This window comes from Marmota monax, unplaced genomic scaffold (assembly GCF_021218885.2).
Source record: "Marmota monax isolate L192 unplaced genomic scaffold, Marmota_monax_Labrador192_F-V1.1 WCK01_AAM20220418_F8-fsc00232, whole genome shotgun sequence".
In the NCBI taxonomy this organism is placed as follows: domain Eukaryota; kingdom Metazoa; phylum Chordata; class Mammalia; order Rodentia; family Sciuridae; genus Marmota; species Marmota monax.
This window is the reverse complement of record NW_026695232.1, coordinates 2,020,132-2,041,194: the sequence shown is the minus strand read 5'-3', so window position 1 is coordinate 2,041,194 and position 21,063 is coordinate 2,020,132. Positions and strand designations below refer to the sequence as shown.

At 36.6% G+C, this 21,063-nt stretch overlaps 1 protein-coding gene and 1 pseudogene across 6 annotated transcripts in view; one reads left to right on the top strand and one right to left on the bottom strand.

The window, feature by feature from the left end:
* The window catches only part of Greb1l (GREB1 like retinoic acid receptor coactivator), a 264,690-nt gene that overhangs the window by 224,828 nt on the left and 18,799 nt on the right, over nt 1-21,063 (bottom strand). For all 6 annotated transcript variants that reach the window (XM_046438512.2, XM_046438513.2, XM_046438514.2 and 3 more), the window contains exon 2: nt 19,377-19,496. The gene's annotated coding sequence lies outside the window, so the exon portion shown is untranslated. The remainder of the gene's footprint in view (nt 1-19,376; nt 19,497-21,063) is intronic.
* LOC124088775 (large ribosomal subunit protein eL19-like) lies at nt 125-10,261 on the top strand (annotated as a pseudogene).

Genomic DNA, 21,063 nt, shown 5'->3' with positions numbered 1-21,063 from the left:
AAATAAAAGAGGAAAAACCAGAAGAGTATAGTATCAAGGGCAACAAAAAAAAAAAAAAAGGAAATTCTAACAATGAGATAATCATGTCTTATTACATTCACAAGCTCACATGAAGAGGACAGGGATGAAGGGGTACACCCAGTGTAGCCGGTTGGCCAGACACCTTCACAACCCTCACAGACCAACTCTTATGACATTACAAGAGGAACTGGTGAAAAGTGGAGAGCCTGTGTCCAAACACCTGGGCTGTGAGGGGAAGGAGCGATGTGCAGAAGAGTCACGAGGAGCTTAGGGTCCAAAGAAATATGCAAAGAACTTCCCTTTCTTTTGTTCTTTCCTTTATCTCTTTCTCTTTTCTTTCTTCTTCCCTCTATTCCTTCCGTTTTTACAGAAAGAACAAAAATGACCTCGTTTATAAGTTGTAGGAAAGAAAACATTTTAAAGACAAAACATAGGCAATAAAGCAGAACAAAGATATCATGAATGGATTCCTCACTCTGAGGAACAAGAAGAGGGTAAGGACCAGTTCCTACTGCACAAAGGCCTCCATTTTCTCTGTGAAGTAGAAGGTAAGCTCGTTTTTTAGAGAGCCAGAAAGGGGTGATGGAACAAAGGAGCTGAAGTAAGAGAAGAAAGGTTAGCTCTCAGAAGCCACTGGAGAGGAGCTGATCTGGAATCATGTTAGATTTCCAGATTGCCAGCCCAGGTGAGAGACCATGAATGTAGCTGTACCACCCTCTTCCCTGGTTGTGTGAATCTGTCCAAGAAAAGTGGATAATCTGGGTGCAAGAATAGAGAAGAGTAGATAATTGCAGCATCAGGAATTGGTAGAAGTCAGAAAACACGTTTTGAAAAAAAAAAAAAACTAAGGTTTGTTTACCATGAAAGAAGCAGTGCTGCAGAAGGTATAGGTAGAAAGGTCAACAGGAAAACTGAAACAGTGAGGGAACATACATAAGGACAAATGCCTACAGGCAATCATATTCACATGTAATGACCCAACCAAAGATGAGTTCAATATAAAACAAGACAGGCATGAGAGAGGAGGCGTAAAAGTCCAACTGGTCCATTTTCCTGCTGCTGAAGAGGACCACCAAGAGCCCATCCAAAAAGAAGAAACCCCATGGGCATAGTGATGCACACTTGTAATCCCAGAGGCTCAGGAGGCTTACACAGGAGACCGCAAATTCAAAACCAGCTTCAGCAACTTAGCAAGACCCTGGTTCAAAATAAAAAATAAAAAGGACTGGGGATCTCGCTCAGTGGTTTATCACCCCTGGGTTCAATCCCTCTGTGTGTGTGGAGAGAGAGAGAGAGAGAGAGAGAGAGAAGAAATTCTATATTGTCTTTCAAGACTACCTACCACAAGTGGATATTCCTCTATATCAGAAATCAGGGAACTTTTTTCCATAAAGGGCCAGAGAGTAAACATTGTTGGCTTCAATGTCACACTCAACTTGTACCATTAAAGCTCAAGAGTAACTATACAAAATATGAAAATGAATAAGCATGACCATGCTCTAATAAAACTTCATTTTCAAAATAAGATGGTAGATTGGATTTGGCCAAGGATGAGTCTGTCAACCTCTCCCTCCACCCTTTTTTTTTTTTTTGGTGGTGCTAGGGATTGAACCCAAGGCCTTGTGCATGCAAGGCAAGCACTCTTCTAACTGACTATATCCCCAGCCCCACTAGACCATGTTTTTTAAAGGACTTGTTCTTTTTTATTGATTGTAAAACATTAACACTTTGTCTTATTACATTCATTGCCAAGGTTTTTCCCTTTTGTTAATGTTTTGTTTTAGATATTTGGAGAAAATGTAAAAGTTTATATAAGTGTATGTGCATATAGTCAAATCTATCAATTCTTTTCCCTTGTTTTTGACTTTATTACCACAGGTAGAATGATCTTTCCTACACCGATATTATAAATATAGTCACTGACTTTGTCTTCCTAGAACTTTCAGGGTAGCATCTGTGTGTGGCAGAGAGAACACAGACTCTGTAACCAGAATGCTGAGATGTACAGAGCCTATAGTACTACTCCTAATCTCTCTAAGCCTCCACTACCTTAACTGTAAAATGGGAGAAAAATAATAATTTTAGAGACTAAATAACTTTAGAGACCAAATAAGCAAAAAAATGTACAACAGAATAAAAAGTGCTACACATCAGGGTTTAACAGATAATACAAGTTAAATGAATGTTAGCTATTGGCTGTTGTTATTTTGGTATCTTTAATTCATTTGGAAATTATCCTAATTTGAACAGTAAGATTGAAATCAAATTATTTCCCTCCCCACTTATTTGAATCTCTCACCACATTTTTCTCAATTTAGCTTAGCTTCTCTTGATGAATGTAATTGACATTTTCATTTTTTTCTTCATCGGTGTTACATGTGTGGTATTTTTAAAAAAAATAGTATTCACTGTATCTATATACATCCATGCATCACTTAACCAGAGTGACATATTCTGAGAAATGCATTGTTGGACAATCACATCACTGTGTAAACATCAGAGAGTATACTTTTACAAACCTAGATACTATCTGTCAATCACTTGGTGTGGCCTCTCAGTCCAATCACACGATGCAGTAAACATGAGATGTGATGAACATGAGATTTGTGAGATTGTTACCAGTGAAACACAGCACAATGTTTTACAGTTAACTGTACTGAATAAGAATAGAATCTAAAATAACCATAATAAATGATACATAGCCAGTCATGTATCGTTTATTATAAAGTATTAAATGCTTCACAAAATTGTACGCACTATAATTTATAAAACTGGCAGTGCGATAGGCTTGTGTACACCAGCTTTATCACAGTATATGAGTAATGTGCTATGCTGTGACATCTCAACAGCTACAATGTCACTAGGCCATAGGAATTTTTCAGCTCCATTATAATCATATGAAACACTGTCATATATGCGTTTCATTGAATCCAACATGTATGCTGCATGACTATAATTGGTAGTTTGCTACAGCCTCATTTTGTGTCAATGCAAAAATTCATATGTTGAAATCCTCACCCCCATGGTGGTGGTATTAGGAGTTAGGGCCTTTGGGAGGTGCTCAGGTCATGAGGGTGGAGCCCTCGTGAATGGGATTAGTGCTTTTACAAAAGAGACTCCCGAGGGTTCCCCTATTCCTTTCACCACTAAAAGGCACTGTCTATGATCCAGGAATCAGGCATCTTGAGTTTATACTTATCATCCTCTGGAATGGTAAAGAAATAAATGTTTCTTGTTTATAAGCTACCCCATTTATGCTATTTTTGCTTCCAGCAGCCCAAATGGACTAAGATGATATTTATATATTTTATTCCAAAATGATGGCTAAAATGTCAGGCTAGAATGCTTATTATATGTTGCCATCTGAAATAGTAAATTTGCTGGGTGTAGTGGTATATGCCTATAATCCTAGCTACTTGGGAGGGTGAGACAGTTCAAGGCCAACCTCAGGAACTTAGCAAGACCGTGTCTCAAAATAAAAAATAAAAAAGGCTGGAGATGTAGCTCAGTGGTAGAGCAACCCGGGGTTCAAACTCCAGTACTGAAAAAATAAAATAGTACGTTCTTTCTTTCTTTCTCCTTTTTTAAATTATACAAGTTAGCCAGCAGCTGAAATCCCAGCAGCTCCTGGAAGCTGAGACAGAAGAATTGGGAGTTCAAAGCCAGCCTCAGCAAAAGCGAGGCGCTGAGCAACTCAGTGAAACCCTGTCTCTAAATAAAATACAAAGGAGAGCTGGGGATGTGGCTCAGTGGTCAAGTGCCTCTGAATTCAATCCTCGGTACTCTCTCCCCCACAAAATTACACAAGTTATTTGCCTTTTTTTTTTTTTTTTAATGCAAAGAAAATCAAAGGTCCAATGCCTTAATATGGTTGAAGAGGCCCATGGGATCCGGCCCATGTCTTCCCTCACCTCTCCCCAGCCCCTAAAACTTGGTACCCTGGCCTTCTGGGTTCTTCCCACTTGTGAAGCACTTCCCCTCTGAGTGATCCTTCATACTTTATGAAACTGTCTTAACACATCTAACTTGGTCTCACTCTCCCTTTTCATCTCCACACATAGTACCTCCTCAAAAATTTTCTTAAATTTCCAAGATAAATTATGTACTCTCAGTTACTCTTTTCCTTTGCAGCCCTCATTCCAATTACAGAATCATCTAGTTACATTTATATAATAAACCAGTGTTTATTATTAATGCCTTTTGTTTGAGTAGGAATGTTGGCTTAATGAATAAAAAGTAGTTAAAGGGGCTGGAATTGTAGCTCAGTGGTAGTGCACTTGCCCAGCTGTATGAGGCACTGAGTTCAATTCTCAGAACCGCATATAAATAAATAAATAAAATAAAGGTTCATCAACTACTAAAAAAAAAATATTTTTAAAAAAGTAGTTAAGGGAACTGGAATTGTATAGCTCAGTAGTAGAGCTTTTGCCTCACACGCGTGAGGTCCTGGGTTCAATCCTCAGCACCACATTAAAAATAAATAAATAAATAAATAAATAAAAAGGAAGATATTGTGTCCATCTACCACTAAAAAAAATTTTTTTAAGTAGTTAAGGATTACAAATATTACTAATGAAATAAAACTCTCACAATCTCCACAGATCTGAAATGCAAGTTTCATCTACTTATGAAAAAAATGTATCATCTTTGCCTCATAATCACTAGAATATGACTAGCTGCTACTAAATATTACCATATTTAATGTTAATTATTTGTGAGCTAGTTCAAATTATCACTTATGTATGTTACAGGAGAAATGCTTTATGAAAACTCTTTAAATCAAAATTTTCACAAATTCAAAACTCCTTTTAGTCTGAAGTTTTACTATTGTCTATATGTTTGTTCATGCACTTATGCATTTAATCATGACTTCAACTATGTATTTATTTATTATCACATCAGCATTAAGACCTAGCATATACCCAAAGGACTTAAAATCAGCATACTATAGTGACACGGCCACATCAATGTTTATAGCAACTCAATTCACAATAGCCAAGCTATGCAACCAACCTAAGTGCCCTTCAACAGATGAATGGATAAAGAAAATGTGGTACATATACACAATGGAATATTACTCGGCCATAAAGAAGAATGAAATTATGGTATTTGCCAGTAAATGGATGCTAAGTGAAATAGGCCAATCCCAAAAAAACAAAGGCGAAATGTTCTCTCTGATATGCAGATGCTAACTCACAATAAGGGGTAGGGGATAGAAGTTTACTAGATTAGACAAAGGGGAACAAAGAGAAGGGAGAGGATAGGAATAGGAAAGACAGTAGCGAACTGGATATAACTTTCCTATGTTCTTATATAAATACATGACCAGTGTAACTCCACATCAGGTACAACCAAAAAATGGGAAGTTATATTCCATGTATGTACATTATGTCAAAATACATTCTACTATCATGTATAACTAAAAGAACAAATAAAAAGTTAAAATAATAAAAAAAAGACCTGGTGATTGAAAGATGAATTGCAAATAGTCTTAGCCCTCTGAGAGTTTTGAGCCAAATGAGATACATGCCAACCAGTTATTACAGCTACAGAACAGCACAATACAGAGGTAAGTACAGTGGGCTTCTTATTGTCTATAGAGGTCAAGGAAGTGTTTTTAGAAATTATATGCTTGAAACTTTAGTTTCCAGATTTTAATATTCATGAAAAGGAACATTAGGTGGAATATATATATATATATATATATTTCAAAAGACAGTAAATTGCATTTATTTATGACTTCTTAGGAAAGTCACTTTTCACATTTGTAAGTAACTTTTATCCACGTTGCTAACTTTCTTCAATGACTATATTTCACTCAGCTGCAATGTGACAGAGCCTGGCTAGATGCTCACCAAATCTATTTCCTCTCCCTGGAGACATGAGCAAACATTTCCTTGTTCTCAGGATGGAATGTGTTTGATGTGAAGGCGTAAAACACTTCCTTCTCTAACTCTTTCTTCCACGAGTCTTGGAGTCCAGAATTGGAAGATGGCAGCGGAACAAGATGAAAGTGGCCTGGACCCCTGAGCAACTGCAAGGAGAATGTCTCTCCATGTCACACTGCAATGTGAGCAGGTAATTAAGCTATTGGAATACTGAGGTGTGTGTTATAGCAGTTAGCTTATTTGAAGGAATAAGGTGAAGGTAGCAGATAGTCAAAACAGAATTTAAGTAACATGAGATGACAGATACTCTTAGTTCCTTTTTAAATACCTCTCTCTCCTTCCTTTTGCTAACAGGACACTGATTTAGTGGGGGGATTCCCATGCACATAGCTCCAGGTAAAGGATTTTGATTGATTTAAGCTCATCATGAAAATTCGGTTCCCCATCTTCCTAGCCTCCCCTATGGTGAGGGATGGTCATGTAGTCCAGTTCCAGCAAAGAAGACCTAACTGGAAGTTTGCTGCAAGGATTTCTGAGAAACATTTTCCTTCCCTGATAAAAGTAGACCCATCATGATGGACATTGTCCCTTCTTCCCTTTCCTTGCCTTAAACAGGAACTAAATGACTGGGGTTTGCATTCTGAACTAACAAAATAAATAAACTACACTAATATCACATATCCACCAATGCCATAAATTTGTGGGTTGACATGGCACATGCATAAAAGAACACAAGCCTCATCTAAACGCATTCAAAAGTTAATTTTTTATTTAAACACAAATGACGAAACAAAAGTCTCAATGAGTCTAAGGCCAGTTTATAAAATTTGAAATATAAAGGCCTGTTAATTTACCAACTCTTAAATTTTTGTCATCATCTATTGAATACACATTTATCACTTACCATTTTTTTTTAGAGAGAGAGTTTTTTAATATTTATTTTTTAGTTCTCAGCAGACACAACATCTTTGTTTGTATGTGGTGCTGAGGATCGAACCTGGGCCGCACGCATGCCAGGCGAGCGCGCTACCACTTGAGCCACATCCCCAGCCCCTCACTTACCATTTTTAAGTGTCTTTTTAAAAAATATTTTTTAGTTGTAGATGGACACAATACCTTTATTTTATTTATTTTTTAATGGGGTGCTGAGGATCAAACCAAGTGCCTCACACATACTAGGCGAACGCTCTACTACTGAGCCACAACCCCAGCCCCTGAGTGTCTTTAAAGAGTCAAATTTCTCTTTTAAATCTTTTATATCTCTTTTTATTGGTTCTAAATTAGTTATATATGACAGTAAAATGCATTTTGACACATCATACATAAATGGAGTATAACTTCTCATTCTGGTTGTACATGGTGTGGAACTGCTCCGGTTGCATAGTCATATATGCACATAGGGTCATAATGTCCCAATTCATTCTACTATCTTTCCTACCTCCAAACCCCCTCCCCTCCCTTCCTATCCCTCCCACTCTCACCATATATATAAAATATTTATTTATTTATTTATTTATTTTTTTTATATATATATATATATATATATATATATATTTTTTTTTTTTTTTTTTTTTTTTTTTTCTGATACCGGGATTTAACTCAGGGACACACCACCACTGAGCGACATCCCCAGCCCTATTTCACTGAGTTGCTTAGCGCTGGTTCTGAACACGAGATCTTCCTGTCACTATGCCCGGCCCCTCTCACCACTTTTTAATGTGCTTTCTTTAAATTGGGATAATGTTCTGACTTAGAGTTCAGGCTTTGGAGTCAGACTGACTAGATTCAGATCCCAGCTCTGGCACTTACTATATGAATTTATATGGTACTAAACTTCTATTTTTCTTATTATTAAGATAGAGATAATCATAGCATATACTTTTAAGGATGATGGTATGGATGAAATAACACAATCAATATAAAATACTTAGTAGAGTGCTTGGCCATAATGCTTTATAAATGTAAGCTTTTATTTTTATTACCTCTAAATTTCAGCATACAGCTTCAAGTAAGGAATAAATCCATTGTCTCTGTGTATGGGATAGGGGGAGGGTCCTTGCTCACTATGTGTCTAAAGTATGCTTTATGTCCAGAGCCTCCTGCTGAGTCAACTAAAGAATAATTAAAGTTGCCTGACAGCCTTTGGACTGCTTGGATTTTCAGCAGGGTTAAAATAACATCACAGCTAAGTTGTTTTAAGTCAAGGATTAGAGTCAATGACTAAGAGTCAAGGGCAGATTGAGAGGACACTCAGGGTGGGGTGTGTGCCTTCTCCTGTCCCTGTGAACGCCCTAGGCTGTGGACTCTGAGGCCTCACTCCAGGCAAGATAACAAAGACACAAGAGCCAAATAATAACCACAGATGATAATCCTTACAGCCACAGGGGCCAGACTTCCCACCTACCACTCCTCACCTTCCCCATGCTTCTCCAGAATGGATTATTCACCCTATAAGTATGTGACCGACATTTTTCTGTCTCTACATCTCAGCTGAGATGCTATCCTACTCCCCCTAAAAATAACCCTCAAAAACTATCAGCCTGGAGTGCGGTTGTGGCTCGGTGGTAGAGCACTTGCCTAGCATGTGTGAGGCACTGGGTTTGATCCTCAGCACCCCATAAAAAAAGTAAATAAATAAAATTGAGAAATAAAAAATATTTTAAAAAAACTATCAGCTTATCTCTCCATGTAAAAACCCTATTCATTTCTGGGTCAAGTACAAATGCCTCTTCTTTCAAAATCATATCTCTAGGCCAGGCATAGTGGTGCATACCTGTGTAATCCCGGAAGCTGAGGCAGAAGGATAGCAGGTTCAAAGCCAGCCTCAGCGATTCAGTAAGACCCTGTCTCAAAATAAAATATAAAAATGACTGCAGACGTGGCTCAGTGGCTAAATGTCCCTGGGTTCAATTCCTGATACCAAAAAAAAAAAAAAAAAAATCCATCTCTAATTTTCTCAAATAGTGTCTCTGACTTTTCTAAATACTTGTTGAACTTTATTCATTCCAAAAACATGCTTCCAATACCTACTATGACCTTAGAATTATTCTATATGCTGAGTGGGCATGGTCTTTATTCTTAGGAAAGGTTTAATATCTATAATAAATTGAATTTATTTAAATCTTTTTTATTCCCCAACAGGATGGGCATAGCTTCCGATAATAAATATATACTATGTAAAATAATAACAAAAGAGGGGCTGGGGATGTAGCTCAGTGGTAGGATGCATGCCTAGCATGCATGAGGCCCAGGTCCAATCCCCAGCACCACAAAAGAAAATAAAAATGATAGAGAATAGTAAAAGAGAGTCCAGGTCCAGGAGATAGAAGAAATCAGATATACTAGACAGTATATATGATTAGCATTTATTAGTATCAATATAGTTCAATATCAATGTTAGCTCTAATCTTACCTGGAACAACAGCAAAAAGGTGCACCTAGTATTCTCCTTTCAACAGGGAAGAGGATGCACCTCAGCTTTTCAGGACCAAAAAAACCCTTAATCCTCTTCTTAGAGTATCATATACCTACCTGGGATACTACAAAGATTTCTAATGATTACATTTCAGTGTAAAAAGTGCTAAAACAAGCTGGGCACGATGGCACAAGCCTGTAATTCCAGCAGCTCAGGAGGCTGAGGCAGGAAGATCATGAGTGTAAAGCCAGCCTCAGCAATTTAGAGACGCTCTATGCAACTCAGCAAGACCCTGTCTTTAAATAAAATATTAAGCAGAGCTGGGAATGTGGCTCAGTGGTTAAGCACCCCAGGTTTAATCCCCGGTACCAAAAAAGAAAAAAAAAAAAAGTGCTAAAACAGCTTTCCCTTAAGCACTGAGCCCCAGCCATGAGGACCATCAGGCTTCCTTGGTCCTCTGCTGTAGCAACAGAAGGTCTGGCTGGACAAATGAAATTGACTTTGCCAATTCCTGCCATCCAGTCTGCAAGATGATCGAAGATGAGCTGATCATCTACACGCTTATGACTGTCCATTCCCAGGCTCCATGCCAGAAAAACAAGGTACCACCAATGCCCAAATGCCTGAGAAAGTAACCAGGATGAAAAAGATGGAAATACTGTACCAGCTGCTTACAAGGTACCCAACTAAGAAGATTGACCATCCCATGTATCACAACCTGCAGACCCAGAAGAACATGTTCAAAAATAAGCTGAAGGCAGACATGGCCTACGTGAAGCTCCAGGTAGACCAGGCTCACTCATCTGAGACAAAAACAGTATGCAAACACCATGAGGAGAGACTCCAGGCCAAAAAGGAAGACAGCATTGAGACTCTGTCAAAGAAGGAAGCGTCCCCCTTACTTATACATAATGGCCTCAGCAATAATAGAGATTAATCGTTCAACAAAACATCCAATCATTCAGTATTGGGCATTACATTGTCATTATTAAATAATGTTTGCCTTCCAAAACAAACAAAGCCTCCTAAATCAGAGGTATGTACAATATGCTATAGAACACAAATGAGTACGCTACCTTTCAAATTCCATAAATCCAAGCACTATATGTATTAATAACAACAATACTGTGTTGGAGGGCAATTTACAAGAACACCATCCTAGAACTATTTTTCAGAATTGAACAGCTGAAATAGTGTACAAGAATTTAAACAAGTATCAATCACAGTTCGAATTTAAACAAATGCCAATCACAGACTGGCCCTAAACTTATAGCCCTGAGAATATGGCCATCCACCATTCTAATTTATTTCGAGAACATCATTCCCATTCTTTCAACTACAAATTTTTACATGAATATCTTCCCATCATTTCAACTTTCATCTAAAATCAAATGTATCACCTTTTTATCCGAAACACCAACTTGTCTCCCCTATTTCTGTTAACAGCGACATCTTTCTCCCAAGCAATGGGCTTGAAAACTTGGAGTCATCCATCTATTGTGCCTCTCTCTTGATCTCAAAATTCAACCAGCAATCCCCTACCTCTTTTCCTTTTATTTTTGAATCTCTTTCACTTCCAACACTAACAACATTCAGGTCTCTGTTACCCTGAGCCCATATTTATGCAGTAGCTTAGAGTCACTTTCTAAAACACAACACTGTCCCATTCCTGTTCAGAAATTTTCAGCGGGGCCCTTGTCACTTGGTAAATGTAGGTTGAACCACAAAACCTGGAATCCTTCATACCATAACATGGTCTCAGCCTAACAGCTGACTCCCTATCCCTCTGATTGCCTCTACTTTAATACTGTTCTACCCACTGCTTTTGTATTCACACACGTTCAGTGTTCCACAATGACAAACTGCTCTCCTTACCTCTTCCCTAATAATCCAAATTCAATTCTTCAAGGTTTGGTACAACCTCACCTCTTAAGCAAACTTTTCTTAGATGTCACTCTATTTAACTCATGACACTGACTGTCACCTACCCGGCTTATGCAACAGCTCTTTGGATAGATCTTTATATCACTCATTTTGTCTTACAGAAATTTTCACATTTACTCTGATAATATACATGTAAGCATATATCTTAGCTTCCCAACAAAAGTGTCTGATATCTTTCTTTCTTTTTTTATCTTGTCCCCATCATGCTAAGCACCTAGTAGGAACTTTAATATGTCACAGAATTTGAGAAGAAAACCTTCAATGTTCTATTTTCCGTTTTTCACTCAGGATACAAATCCCTCCAACACTCTTCACAGCCCATCCTGCAGCCTCTGTTCAATGCTGTAGTGACGCTTCTCAACTACATGACGGAACAGCCTGTTCCACTGCTGAAGAACATTAGATCATAGGAAGATTTTCATCAGTCTCCAAAATACAGCTATGAAAATGCAAAGCATCAAATAGTATGTTCATATGCTTCCTTATATGCATATACATGCACCAAATGCTCATGGAAAGATCTACAGAAGCTGGGATTATCTTTAGTAAGTAGATTTGAGTGGTTGGAAGACAAAGGTAGAAGAACAACTAATTTTAATTACGAGACTCTGGCATATTTAATAATAAAGTAAAACATGTTTTAAATTTCTTTTCTCATTATGTTTTAAATTTTCTTCTGCAAAACTTTTATCCTGACCCTATTTCTGATCTCTAGAGCCACCAGGTATAACTCAAAGATGCGGATTGATTAATTAACAATTTAATAAACTGTTGTCACATAAATATGCACACACATCTGAGGGTCACTAATGCCTTAAAAATAATGTTTGGTCTTGGGGTATAAAACACCGGAGGAGTGCTTGCCTAGCATGAATGATCCCCAACATCACACACACACAAAAGTATTAGTGTATTCTTTTAAATGACTTAAAAATGTATCCCAATATCCTTTAATATGCTTAAACAATCCTTTTTATATGGTAGACAATTTCCAAATTGTCTTAATTAAATTTTCTCCATAGATTTATATTCTATTTTTATTGCTTCTGGCATAAGACACTTGCTGCCTAAAGCATTTAGTGTTATCTGCTACATAAATAGATTTATGATGTTATTTATACTTACTATGCCCTCTTCTAAAATTTTTTTTAGTTGTAGATGGACATAATACCTTCATTTTATTTATTTATTTTTATGTGGTGCTGAAAATTGAATCCAGTGCCTTATACACACTAGGCAAGTCCTCTTTCACTGAGCCACAACCTCAGTTCCTTATCACACCCTCTTACTACATTAAGTCCTGAGGCACAGGATATAGTAATATATATATATATATATATATATATATATATATATATATATATATATATAAAATCTCCTTATATTAACATATACATATTAATATGTCCTTAAGGATATATTGACAGTTTTCAGAATTATCCAAAATTCTCCAATTACAAAACAGCTTTGAAAAGAAAGGCTATTCCTAATGGCAGTTATCAAGAATACAAGAAATAATAACGTTGGCAAGGATGTAGGGGAAAAGGCACACTCATACATTGCTGGTGGGACTGCAAATTTGTGCAACTAATCTGGAAAGCAGTATGGAGATTCCCTAGAAAACTTGGAATGGAACAACTCTTTGACTCAGCTATCCTACTCCTCAGTTTATACCCTAAAGACTTAAAAACAGCATATTACAGTAACACAGCCACCTCAGTGTTTATAGAAGCACAATTCAGAATTGCTTAACTGTGGAAGCAACCTAGATGTCCTTAAATAGATGAATGGATAAAGAAACTGTGGTACATATACACAATGGAATATTATTCAGCATTAAAAGAAAATAAAATTATGGCATTTGCAGGTAAATGGATGGGATTGGAGAATACCATGCTAAGTGAAATAAGCCAATCTCAAAAAAAAAAAACAGGGGCCAAATGTTTTCTCTGATAAGTGGATGCTAATCCAAATGTGGGGGACATGGGATAAGTGGAGAAACTTCAGACGGGGCAAAGGGGATGGGGGAATGGGAAAAGAGATAGGAAAGGCAGTGAAATGAGACAAACATCATTACCCTAGGTACATGTAGGATTGCACAAATGGGATGACTTCATTTCATGCACAACCAGAGAAGTGAAAAATTCTGCTCCATTTGTGTACAATGAATCAAAAGAGCTTTCTACTGCCGTGTATAACTGATTATAAAGAGTAAGTAAATAAATAAATAAAAAGAAGTAAAGGCTATTCCTAAATATTATTAAAAATTAGAGAATGAATAAAGATCTCCTCCATCACCATTATGAATAGTTATTTACATTAGGAATCAATTGATCTATGCACCAGTCCTGGTGCTTTAAGTGTCTCTGGGCCTCCAGTTTCTCCACCATCAGTAAAACATACACAGGCATTAGAACGTTTTTGAGAATACTTCCCAATCTAGCATTTTGTCTTGTTATGACATCATCACCCCTAAAAATATTCAGGTATTACAGTGCATACACCTAGAAATTATAAACTCTCACCTAATGAAAAGCATCTCTTTTTTTCCGGGGGTCATTACAATGCTTCCTGGCTCTAGGCATTCCTCTTGTCGTCTATCAAACACTAAACAACTTGAACAGAGATTTTTACAAGCCTTCTTGTGTTTTCAGATGTGACCTATATCCCCATTTGAACTGTAAGATATTGACTTCATGAAACTGGTCCCAAATCTCATGCGAGTTTGTAGAAGTATGGGGGCTTCAAGCAGTGATGATTATGATCACTAGCTACAGTGTACACCATAGTCTAACTGGCTCTGGGAGTCCCAGCAATAAAATTCAGCTCAATTCCATAAGCTGTTTTAGTGACTGCTAGGTATAAGGTAATGTACCCGGAACTGGGGGAACACTTCACTATTTTCTACCCAGTACAAAGGAGACAATATGAAAGGCCTCCTAGGAGTAAAGGGCTGCTTCAGATTACACTGTGTTCATCAAACACTTGTCAGCCCCTATCGATTCTACCACAATTACTAGATTCCAATCTTTCATCTGTAAAACTTTCCTGTAATTCATACCTTTAGTTCTAGTTCTCAATAATCAATCAGAACCAACTGAAACATGAGGAAAAATGTCCTGAAGTCGAGGTAGCCAATGAAATCCTTTTATAATGCATTCTCTTTTCTGCACTTGGAATGCCAGGGAATCTCACTCACTTCCTCCTTCTGTTGTGCCTCAGTTTCTCAATTTGTATGGAAAGCCAAGATTTCCAGACTCAGCTTTTTATCTATTAGGTTCAGGGAGCCATGTCCAATTTTTTCAAACACAGTAGTATTCTGGCCTCCTGGCCAAAAAAAAAAAAAGCGGGGTGTGTGTGCTTATCTTAAATCTCCTTTGTCATTTCTACTATTCCTGAAGGGCAGAAGGCAATAGCAGAAAAAAATTCCTGCAAATACCTTCCCTTATCATCCTTCATGTTGGATGGGGGTCACAAGGCAGTCAAGCAAGTGTTTCTTGCAGTCATTTCTTGTACCAACAGGTCTTTCCTGGGCCCCCACATCTGCATTAGGATCTGAAGAATCCAAAAGCAGTGAAAACAGTGTTCCTTCTTTCTGGAACCTCATGATTTAATGGGAAGAAGAATTTACTCCAAAACCCACTGGATAACTGTTAGGTGCCAAATTATCTGATACTGACAGTAAGAGACGACATCTACTCCACAATTTTAGAACTCTTTTAGACAGGATGTCCCAACCCAACCTTTCCCCCAAACAGAAATCTTCCAACATCGTTGTCAGGGTCATTAAACTATGACTGAATGTAGAAGTCATCTCACAAAGCAGTTCATTTAACTTTTTTCAAAGTCTCTTACTGTTAGAACATTTTATCCTGATTTGAAACAAAACTCTCGCCTATTATTCTATATGGCAGTAATTGTTAGAACGTCATCTTTTTTTTAAAGCAGTGCAACATGTCTTTAAAAGAAATATTAGGCAAAACCCCAAAACAGAAAGCAGTTAAAAGTGAAACTCTTCTGTTGGCAGCTGCAGGGGGCACTCAGCATGTCCATCAGTCCTCTCTTCTTCTCTTTTCCCCTGCAACCCAAGGATCATCACAAAATCCCTGCAGCTCTGCAGAGCACAATTTGAAAAACCACTGCTTTAAAGGTAATTAGAGTCAATCTAATTCCAGCTGCACACATCAGCCCTTGAAGACAACTGTCCTGTCTCTTTTGAAATCTTTTCTGGATTAAACTTGCCCATTTCAAATGATCCTTTCCTTTTCTGTTATTTTCCCTGATGTCTCCCCATCCTAATCATTTTCTGCAACCCCCCCACCGCCAAGAAAAAAAGCAAAACTATATCTGAACACAATTCTTTAGATATTGCGATCACCTGAGGATACAAATTCTCTCTCTGGACACCAGAACTAGTTGAAGAGGGTTTAGTGAATGAAGAAGGCCCTGAGCTGGACCTTGAGAAGCATTGAATTTAGCTGGGTGGAGAGGAGAGAGGACAAATTCCAGGCTAGGAAACCAGCATGAACAAAGATACAGAAATTAAAACGAAGGCCTTCTGATACACGTTGGGCACTTCTCTTCCAGACCCTTATGGGTTCTTTCTCATTCAACCAGCTGCTCACTCTTATTTGTGTCTCCAAAGAAAATTAAGCTAGATCTTATCTCCATGAATGTAGGCTTTTATTGTGTTGGGATGAAATTAGTGAAGTGATCTGATCAGTACTAAAGCTAGGTTATTTCAATATTTAGTCATTGCCACAGGGGAAAGAGTACTTGATGAAGATGTTTGATAAATCTGTGAAAAAAAACAGTGTTATCTTCCAATGAGTCAACTCTTGACAAGAAGATTTGTAAAGGTTATAACACTATTCAAGCATATCCCTGGGGATTCTCAAATCTAAAGCCAACCCAAAGAACACCTTGCCTGCCAAAATTATCTTTTCTTTATTATTTCTCAAACCACAGATAATATGTGCCCCAAACAGACTGTAAAAAACAACAGCATTTTCCTATAGATGAATGCTAATCTAATCTACCCAGGCAACACATTCTCTGAAAACAAATATTAAAAAGACAAGTTTTTTTTTTTCAGTAAACATGTTTATCATAATTCATTTTGTCATACTACCTGATTTTATCATTTATACATAGATTTCAAGCACATCACTTTTTTTTTTACATCATTTGGCTTTTCAGTCAAGAAGAAAAAATGTAAAGACAGGGTATTTCACCACATACCCTTTTCTCTTACGATGTACTCTTTGGTGATTATATGAACACTTCCTATTACATATTACAGAATGGAAATTTCACATAGTACTCCCAAACATGAGGAAATTGATCTTGCCCTAAGTTTTAATACTTGTTATTACTCTAAGGATTTTACGGCATTTAAAAAAAAAAAACAGATCTTATTAGCAGTCAGGGTAATTGATTCAGACATTTTATTTCCATTATTTTCTCTTTTTCCTTCATCTCAAAAGGAGATAATCTGAATTGCTCTAATCTGAAAAACAACAAAAAGTGTAGCAAATACTTGACAATGAAGATGAAAAGCCTCTAAAAATCTGTTACCTTAGTAACAGCAAGAATGTGGAAGAATAAGAATACACTGTCAGGACATCATTTCAGATTCCACAGATTTGAGGCCTAAATACAGTCAGCTTTCATTAGCTTTTTGTTTTTCCCAGCAGGTCCTTGGACTTTGAAACAAAACCTGAATGACAGCTATGAGCAATTCCAGCCTGGCTCCTGATTAGCTATGCCAAACAAAACAACTCTCTGCAGTGTAAACTTCCAGGCATCTGCAACCAAGCCTCTGTAGAGACCATAATTCCTCAGTGAGATTTGAAGGAGAGTCAGAGGTTGGGGGGTGAAGGGTGAACGGGAGGGGGAAGGGGAGAAAAAAGGATAAAACCTTCCCCTCCACCTCGAACTAGTTCCCTGAACCAGTCTCTGATTAAAGCAGGGAGGAAGATAAAGTAGAACTTGTCTTCATGTGGTTGGAGCTTCTAACTCTGCCTCATTCAACTATTTAACTAACTAGTTCTCTAAATCTAAATATTCTACTCCAACTAACATTCATGACATGCATGTATCCAAAACACCCGTGCATTTAAGCTAAACATGCAATGATGGCCTGATTAGTATCAAATAGACCAGTCTATTTAAGAAATCCAAAAGAGGAGAACTACAACATATAAATAAATGGGCAGTGTCCCAAATGGATGCAGACTAAGATTTTGTGTCATTTGTTGTATTTGCTTTTGCTGGATGTGAACCTAAAATTAATCACACCAAATGACACTGAACTGTGCCGTGTGGTCCCATCTGCTACATAATTAGATCCCCGAGGAACTAACGATCAAGCTTTTTTCTTATGATCAGGCCCCTTGATTCTACTTAAAGAGCATACCTTTATCAACACAAAAGAATTTGAGATTAGATTTCATTCAAAGCAGCCAGTTCTGATCAGATGCTGAATTTTAGTTATAAGTGGTTTTAGAAAAAGTGGTCTGCAGAAAATTCTGTACTGGAGTGTTAAGTGACAATTCAGCTACAAGGAGATGAGAGTTAAGCTAGAAGTTCAGCTTAAAATCTACCAACAATTCTCCTATCACTTCAGAAGTAAAAATGATCATAATTTCTGGCCACACAGCAAGATGGTAGCACTGAATTTTGCTCTTGTCTTCTGTAGAGTGGCATTAAAAATCCTCTGATCTCTATTGCTTCTGAGATAACCTATAAAAATTGATGGTTGACTTACTTGGAATGCTAGGCCACCAAAATTCCCTACTTCTAGTCAGTATTTTTTTTTTAAGGAAAAAAAAAAAAAAACAGTGTTAGGCAGCTTTTAAAGTAAGGAAAATAGCTTCCTAAAATGTAATTTGCAAATATATGGCAACAGATGTCACAGAAAAGTTACTATTTAAATAACCACGTCATAAAAGCTTTTCTTAGGTTTAGGACAACATTAAATTTAAATCATTAAAGTTTCAGATGAAAAATTCAAGTTCAGACAAGAGAAGATTCTATATAAACTCATCAAAAAAATCATAATCAGGGAGGTATTAATTTTGGACACTAAAGACAGGAAATTTTCAATGTTTTAAAGGCAGATAATACCAAACTAGAAAGCTGCATTTCCAATTATTTTATTTGCTGTAAAACCACCACTATATATCATAAAAAAGAACCTTAAAAATATCTTGTAACTAACAAAGACAAGGAGAGTGACCTCAGAACAATAAAAAGCTCTTCAATATGAGTCTATGCTTACAATCCCAAACCAAACCTGCTGATTCAGCACAAAGTCATCAACCGAATTCTTATCTGGAAAAGGAACAATCCATTGTCTGGTTGAAACAAAGGGCAGTGCACAGGAAATCAGCCAAATCTGGGCCAGATGGTCACTGATTCAAGTTTCTTTCTCCCCATCCCCCACTCACCCTGGCACTCCAAAAATAGACTCAGATAGCATTTTTAGTTACCAGGTAACAACCCTGAGTGTGAAGTATAAACCTTTTACAATTACCTAGGCCACCCATTTAAACACCACCATATGTTACAGAATGTCCTTGTAAAAAGTTAAATGAGGAAGTTGCTATGTAGCAGTTATTAAAAGGAAAATACCTCTAAAAAACTATCCTGTTTCTTAAGCGAGGCATGAAGTTTTTACCAGATGGAATGATTAAAAATACTCATGCTAATTTGTTCTCATCTATGATTTTTCTCAAACCATTACACAAAATAGAAATAAACCCAGAGAAAGCTGATTTATCACAATAATTTTCTGCAAGTTGATATCACTGGGTCATCATCTTCCAAAGGGGCTCACCATTTGTAACCTAAGAAACACTTTTACAACTATCAATGACAACCTCCCAACAAAAATAACTATAATAAATATGAATATTCATTTCCAAATGGTTTTAAGAAACAAAATTTTTGTTACAAAATATGTGTCTTAGACTAATAAGGTTTTGACTCAAATAATGAAATGAGCTTCATTATTAGTTTTCTTTGCCTAACGATCAAAGTAACTGGGAAAGTAAAAGTGTAACCAGGGCAGCATAGTATTTTTACAAAGTATTCACATACTGTACCTGAGATGAGAGAAACTCCACCACACAAATTCTCCACAAGGTTTGGCATTCACATAGAGAAAGACTGGTTTTTAGAGTTCACTTTCTCCAAGCTCAGGAGTTTAGAGGATGGGGAGAGAACTGGAAAAGGAACAAAAAAAGAGATTTGTTTGATGTGAGGGTTACTTCTAAGATTGGTACTTACATTCCTGTTCTCAAAGAATATGCCTCCTCTTTATTTCACTAGAATTACAAAGAAAACGAATCCCTTATTTTGATTATAAACCAATGTGTCTGACCTCATATCCTAGAATCTGTAAATTAGAAAGTACTATGAATACACATTTCATACCCCATCTGGTTACTGTAAAACTGTTTCAAATTCTAAATGACAACTATTACTTAGAGCAAAATATGCAGTTATGTCTTAAATCTGCAAGTATTTGATGGAAACTTGTATATTAAAAAGTGGCATAAATAAAAATTCAAGACCTTCTAAAAATGTTTGGAAAACACTCCTTTACTTTTCTTGTGAAAAACAGATATTTAGAATAAACAAAGGTTATTTTTTTTTTTCTTTAAAGGAAACCGTTGACTCCATAGGGGTTGCTTGGGAAATATTTACATTTAGGTGGCTTAAGTAAATTTTATCAACCAACAAATAACAATCCCTTCAGTAAACTTTATAATCCTTTTTTATAATTACTCTGGAAATGTCAATGCAGGAGTACATTTTATTGGCATGCTACAGTGTCACTTTTCCAAAATTTACATATGGAAAGGTTAGGGTAGATCAAACAGGTTTTGGTCTATTTGTTTGTTTTTATAGCACAAGTTAATCACAGGCTGGTAACACAATAACTACAGACAAAAATGTGTTCAAAATATGCAATCAATAGCCACTCTAAAAAATGACTTCTTTCATTGTATAGAAGTAGAAAAGATTGCTAAAGACAACAGAAGGTAACCTTCCTTGGGAGAACAGTCATAGTAGCTTATTTGATACCAACAGTGAGGATAAAATGAAGCAAAAATATGGAGCTTGGAATCTTGATCTTCTGTCTTAAAGAGTATAGTGATAAATGGAAACTTCCTTGAAAACTTGTTCTCAAAAACTGTTCCTGGAAGTTTTATAATTATAGTATTAGATATTTTAATCAATGATTAAACTATGTATCAGTCTAACTATATACACAGCATATAGATATGTGTCATACATATATGTCAATGGACTTTTGCCACCTTCAATAGTTAATTTCTTAACATCTAAGATTTAATTATTTGTAATACATTTCTACAAGCTGACTTCTGGCTAAAACACTACTGTTTGCTTTTACAAAGTACTGTAAAATAATACCTAGCATCATACTGGACATTGTTTAATTCTTGACATATGTGCTTTTATAGTGTATAAATTAGTTTTCTTCTCATGGAATTATGTAATCTTAGAACTACTGCTAATGAGAGAAAATTGATAATCCATTAAAAACCTTTAAAAAAAAGCAGTTGAGTGCTGGCTGTTTAATAAGGTTTTTTTTTTCTTTCTTTAGTGTAAAACAGGGATTTTGGTATTCATGAAAAACAAAGAAAATGACTATTCACATTAAAATTCTCTACCTTCTGAGCTCATCTTTAGAGTCTGTAAGATAAATTTACATTTAAATGAAACACACACAAAGGCAGCTGGACTATCATAACCATCCCACAC